This window comes from Gossypium hirsutum, chromosome D01, assembly GCF_007990345.1.
Source record: "Gossypium hirsutum isolate 1008001.06 chromosome D01, Gossypium_hirsutum_v2.1, whole genome shotgun sequence".
NCBI lineage: Eukaryota > Viridiplantae > Streptophyta > Magnoliopsida > Malvales > Malvaceae > Gossypium > Gossypium hirsutum.
In genome coordinates, this window is record NC_053437.1 from 37,092,590 (window position 1) to 37,099,757 (window position 7,168).

Consider the following 7,168-nt stretch of genomic DNA (forward strand, 5'->3'; position numbering starts at 1 on the left):
CAAACCCTAAATTACGTGATATGGTATTCTGATAGTCTACCTTGTGTAGAATACTGATATGTACATCTGTTTTGTTAAGTATTTATATGTGATATGTATATGAGCATGTTGTGCATGATGCTTGTGACAGCCCAAAATTGACCCTAGTCGGGAAGTGGTTTCGGGACCGCTAAACCGAGTCACCGAAATGTTTGAATGTGATATTTATTGTCTAGAATATGTAATTATGAATGTGTGAAAATTTCAAGCTTCGATTTAGTCGATTGCATGTGAATTTAGTCAATAGGACTTATGTGCGACATTTTTGAAATGTGATAGGTCGAAGCATAAGGACCTATTAGTGCATGAAATAAAAAGGGGGGACTTGCATGTCAAATTCCCCCCCTAATTAGTAGTGGCCGGCCATGACAAGCATGGTAGACCAAGTGTGATGGGCAAGACATGTCATAGACATGTTGTGTTGGTGCATCATGGGTGGAAAAAAAATAAAATAAGGAGCATGGGCATAAAATAATGAAAGGGAATATGATGAAAACAAAAAAAAAAAGTGTGTGGTTGTTTTCCCCCCCCCCCATTGCCGTGAGTTAAAGAAAAGAAAAGAGAAAATTTTGTTCATCCTTTTTCATCTTCATTTGGCCGAAAATTCTAAGGAAGGAGGAAGAAGTTCTTGCTTCATGTTTGGTTTGGAAGAGGATTAGGAGGAGGTTTGGCCATACTTGTATCTAGATCAAGGTATGTTTGAGGTTGTGCCATGAGATTCATGCATGTTTTTAGTTGCTAGCTTGAGTTCTAATTATCCCATGGTTCAAATCTTTGCTATGTCATGGGGATGATATTCGGCCTAGGTAGATTTTGTGTTAAAGCCATTGCATGCTAAATATGAAGCTTGTTAATGATGCATGTGATGGTGGATTGATGATTCTTGAATCTTCTTTTTAGCATTTTGAGTGAGCACATATGTGCATTGGTTGCTAGATGGAGAAGAATCGGCTAGCAAGTTGTGTGCTAAGGCCGAATATAATTTTTGTATATTAATGAGTAATGCATGTGTTAAATTGATGGAAAGGGAGAGGATGCTTTACTAGTGTATATATGTGTGTATTAGCCAAGTTTTGAACTTGAAACAAAAGGGTGTTTAGTCAATACAAGTGACCATACTTGTAGAATGTATTAAGTGTTGAAATCGGCCCCAACATAGACATGCATATTCGGCCATAGGAAGGAGATTGGTGTCGCATGTATTCGGTTAGAGGCAAGCATATTGATGCTTTTGTCTTGGCTTAGAAAATTCGGCCAAGGGGGAAAAATTAGCTAAAATGTTGAGTTTGATTCATGATTCCGTACATATGTGACTTTAATGTCTAATGTATAAATATGGGCTAAGTGCCTTGTGTTCCTCTTTTCGATGCTCAAATGATTAAATCAATTTATTTGTTTAATTAAGCTCAAGAGCAAAGGGGAACTAAATCCGATAAAGGGAAGGAAAAAGTGGTCGAATAGCTATCGGAATCGTTCGACAACACCCGAGGTAAGTTCTTGAGTAAAAGAGCTTAAATTATGATTTGATTAGATCATGTTTTAAGCAAATCAAAATCATGCTCTTTGTGTGTGGCTATTGAGCCGAAACTGCAAGAATGATAAGTGTCTTGTGTTTGAGTTTTGTTAACGAAAATGAAATACGAATGTGCCATGAATTACTGTTAAATGTGCATGGTTATTTGAATGATGTCCGGGCTAAGTCCCGAAGGCTTTGTGCTAAGTGACCATATCCGGACTAAGATCCGAAGGCATTTGTGCGAGATACTAATTCCGGGCTAAGCCCGAAGGCATTTGTGCGAGTTACTAAATCCGGGTTAAGTCCCGAAGGCAATTGTGCGAGTTACTATAACCGGGCTATGTCCCGAAGGCATTTGAACGAGTAGCTATATCCGGTTAAATTCCGAAGGTACGTGATTTGGGAATGAATGATCTTGCTGTAAAAATTTCAGTAAATACTCTAGAAACATCCCAACATTGAGGTATGTTTCGTATGTGCTTGAATTTAGTTGAGCCCTTACAAATAAGTATTCGCTCAGTTGATAAACGAGCTACCGGCCTTTGGCTAAGTTGATCTTTTGTGTATGTACATAAGGGTTGGTAAAGTGAAGCAATTATGATATCGAAAATTTGTGCATATGAAATTATCCGTTTAGCTATATGAATGCTATACTTTTGCTGTGCTGGAATTCCTTGCTCAAAACTTACTAAGCATAAATTGCTTACTCCGTTTCTTTGATCCTCTGTTTTATAGATTTTGGTTCTCCAGCTATCGGACTCGGGATTTTGAAGTCGAAGTCGCCCACACTATCAAAGCCCCCCCCTTTTTGGTACAATTTTGGTTGAACTTCGAAATGGCATGTATAGGACTACCCGTTTGTTGTGGGTCATGGACCCTTTGGACTTGTATAATTTTGGATAGCCATGCGAAAATGGTTTATATATGCTTGAGTATAATGTTATAATCATTTGGTATGGATATGGTTATTGAGAGGTGTGGATATGCTTGACAAGGATTGGCCATGGGAATGGTTAATCACTATCATATATTGTGCTATTTATGCAAAAAGGGCTAGTTGAATCATGGAAACTATGAAATAGGTAAAGTCTACCTTAAAGGCAGATGCTGACAGCAGCAGTGATGTAGATTTGGAAAATCACTAAAAATAGTAGGAATGGAATTAAATAGTGAATAAATTATGTAAACGAACCTTGATGAATCTGTTTTCATAGGAAAGTAACGAAACAATCATACGGATAGTATGTTAAGAGATATTCAGGTTCTTGTGAGACAGGGCCAGAACGGTTTCTGGATTTCCTGTTCCGACTTTGGAAATTCATTACAAATTAACCAGAGACAATTAGGAGTCAAGCCATATATGTATAGATTCCTCTCTGAGTCTAGTTTCTATAGAAACAAACGGCATAAGTATTGAAGCCCTGTACAGGGAGATATCCAAGTTGTAATGCGCAAAGGTCAGTGTAGTTGATCCCTGTAACATGGGAGACTTTGACTAATAAACTGTACTAATTGGCCCAACCAAAAATTCTAGAAAAAATATGTAGATGGGAATATGAGTCTAGTTTCAGGGAAAATTTACGGAACTGGATTCTGAGTTTCTGAACTCAAGATATGATTTTTAAAGCGACTAGTATGCAGATTGGCAGTGTCTGGAAAATTTTTTTTAAAGTCTGTTAACACCTCGTGTTCGACTCCGGTGACGGTCTCAGGTTCGGGGTGTTACAATGCTACTATATCTGTTACTCTGTATCTGTGAATGGAGAAGATTTTGTATATGTGGAAGAAATGTTCTATACGGCGACCTTTCGCCTATATTCTGGCATCTTGACTGCATACTATCTGCTATGTGTCGTATCGAGACTATATGGTGTGTAGGGATGGGTGGGTGTTGTTTTACCCCACATGGTGTGACGGGATGGTCGGAGTTGGTGTGTAGAGGATAGGGGTAGGATTCTATATATCTGATTTTGTTATCTGTACTGGAAATGGACATGAGTTCGAATCTGTATTTGACTGTTTCTTCTGTATGCATTACATGTCTATTTCTGTTGGGTTACACACTGAGTTTATAAAAAGTCACATTTGTTTGTCTATTTTGTCAAGGTAATCCATAGACTTAGGTGGATCAATGTGACGAAGCCTCACGGTGACCATGAATTCGTAAAACTGTTTAAATTATGGTTTTTATTTAAATTAAGGTTTATTTCTGGGAATTTTTTAATAATTGGCCTTTCTGGACTGTTTGAATTTTTATTTTGGTTTTGGATGCGTTTTAAATTTTACTACTACGTCTGACTAAAATTATGGTTTTACAAAAAAATAAAGGATTTTTTGAATACACGAACTAGATTTCCAAAATACAATGTTTTCTAAGAATTCCGCTGTAGATCATGTTTTGGAAAATGAATTAATTAAACAACGAATTTAGTATTGGATATAATATTTGGAGGATCTATCGAACAACCATGATTTATCACAATGACTTTGTTTTCAAAACCCATCATCGTAACATCACCAGATTCGACCATAATGCCTAGGCCAAGTTTGAGGTGTTACAATATATATGTATATTACCAAAACCCATTAATATATATACTATATAGAAAATAAAGCCCATGTATATATATCATAAGTTCATGAATTTTTTTCACCATCAAAATTAACACAGTGTGTATAGTCAACGATTCAACAAAAATTGTAAGGATTTACACAAGGAAGAATTCAAGGTTCGCATATGTTACCTTAGCCTGTGTACTGGAGTTTAAATGTAGTATATCAAACCACTCACCTTAGAAACCATTACTTCAACTATCATGCTCAAGTAAGCTTTTATTTGCCTTTGTCCATGGTTGTAGAGGCTCACAAATGAATTGATACTTTTCATACACATCAAGCATACTACAAAGGCATTACTAACATCAACAAACACCATTAAATCATTCCAAAATCCTAGATTAAAGCCTATTAACCTCTATACCGAAAACTTAACTAGTTTTGTTAAAAAAGGTGTTTAACAACTCAAATATAAGTTTTAAGATTAAATATAAACTTAATACATTCTGAATATCATCTAATTACAATTATAAATTATCAATTTTACCCAATTTCACTGATTTAATTTTTTTGAAAAATTCAATAACACTATTTGTAACATCCTAAAATAGGGCCTAAACGGAACAGTGGTTGTGAAACCACAAATCTGAGATAGAAAAGTTTATTGTGATTAATTTTTATGATTTATCGATTGATTGGATGCATGTGTTAGAATACCGATAAGAAATTTCAGCGATTGCATGTCTGAATTGCATGTTAAGGTTTAATTGCAAAAGTGGGTAAATATGAGCTTTAGATGATAAAGGATTTAATAGAAGTGCATAATTGAAGTAGCGGTCCTTAAATGGTAATTAGACCATTAGATTTTCATGGACAAAAATGGGCATGCATAGATAAAAATAACTAAAGTTTTAATGAAGCGCATCTTAGTCATTTGGTAATAAAAAGAATTAAAAGGGAAAAAGATGACAAAATGTACTCATCTTCTTCTATAAGGGCCAAAACTTCAAAGGACTCCATAGCTAGGGTTTCTTCACTTTCTCAAGCTCATAGTAAGTGCATCCAAGCCCCGTTTTTAATGCTTTTTTACGTTTTTAGAGTCCTCGTAGCTCGGTTTAGCTTATTCTACCATTAATTCATGTTAGGGTTCATATTTGGAAAAATACCCATAGATGAAATGTGTTGATTTTGATGTTTTATGGTAGAAAATGAAGTTTGAAATCATGTTAAACAACTTTTGCTAGGCGATGTTAAGTGAAAGCGAGTAAAACGACATAATCGGTAAAAATACCTAATGTTCATAAGTAAATGTTAGAGTGGGAATTTGATGTTGCCGTAGAAGGGAAAGATGTTCAGCATATCATAAAACATAAGAATAAGGGATGAAGTTTAATTTCTGAGCTTTGCGGTAAAAGTGTAAATATGCAAAACTTTAGGGGCAAAATTGTAGTTTTGCCAAAGTTTGAGTCAAGGACTGTTTTGATGAATGTGAGTATTAAATAAGCTAAATTTTCTATTATAGATCAAGAGGAACGAAATCCAGAGTTAGACCGGGGAAAGAAAAAGGTTGACGACTAAGTTACTAATTTGATCGTATTTTGTACCGAGGTAAGTTTACGGTAAATAAATGCAATATTTCAATAATTATTATTAATTCTGTTATTGTCCAGCAATTATGTACTTATTTCATGAAATTATTAAATGTTGACTCAAGTATGAGATGATAGAGAATCGCTGTTAAAAAGTCCCGTTGAAACATTAGGAATGTAACGGATACAAATGTCATGACATTAGGGGGATGAGACCCCATGGAAGACCATGCCTGAGACATGGCATTGGCATTATTGAGGTTATGAGAGGTCCCCTGTAAGACCATGTCTAGGACATGGCATGGGCACCGATATGAGAACTTTCACGTAAGACCGTATCTAGGATATGCCATTTGCAGTACAGGAAACATCCCATGTAAGACCATGTCTAGGACATGGCTTTGGCATGTTATTATCAGATAGGAGACCCGAGAATCCTTAGTATTGCAAGTGGTTTAACGGGCTAGTAAATAGACTATGTTACATGAAAGTTCAGGTAAAAGCATAATAAATAGATTCAGATGAGTTATAAGGGTTAAGAATATCTCAGTTATCAGTTGAGAAAAAAAATTCAACAAGAGAGGAGTAAGTTATAATCATGAGTTATTGAAGTAAGCAAGTAAGTAAACAAGTAAGAGAGTAAGTAAAAAAGAAAGTAAAGATCATGATACTTGATGATAATTTATGAGTATAATTATTTATGATAAATGTTGTTATTTATTTGCTTGTAAACTTACTAAGCTTTATGCTTACCCCCTTTATTTTCCTTCTTTTTATAGTATCGCCAAGCCAATTCGGGAATCGTAAGGGTGTTGGAGATTGTTTCACACTATCAACAGACCATCTCAGTATTTTGTGATTCAAAACGTTTTAAGTTATGGCATGTATAGGGACTTAGTCATTTTGTTTGTGTGTCCTTATGATATGGCTTATGAATAGCATGTAAATACTCGATAATGATTAACTATTGATATGACTATTTGAGAACATGTTTTGGTGTTATGTATGCCTAAATGATAGTTAATACAAAGAAATTGTAAAAGAGTAAAAATTTGCAATGGAACAGTTTTTTGACAGCAGCATTGATGTGATTTTGAAAAATCACCAAGGATAGCAGAAATAGAATTAGTGATTGAATGAGATATACAATTAAAGCTTATCGAGTCTATTTTCACATGAAAGAAAAGGTGTAGGCAAAGGAGTTTTATATTTTGTAATATTTGATTTTTAGTGAGACAGGGTCAGAATGGTTTTTTAAGTCCCCTGTTCTGGCTTCAGGAAATCATTAAAAATTGTACAGAAAGAATTATGAGTCAAAATTTCTATGTCTAGATTCCTTAGTGATTCTATTTTCAATAGAAACAAGCAGAAGTACCATATGAATCTCGTACAATGAGATAATTGATTTCTGGTGAATAGAGTTCAAAACCATCAGACAGTGAAACAAGGGAGATTTTAACGAATTAAC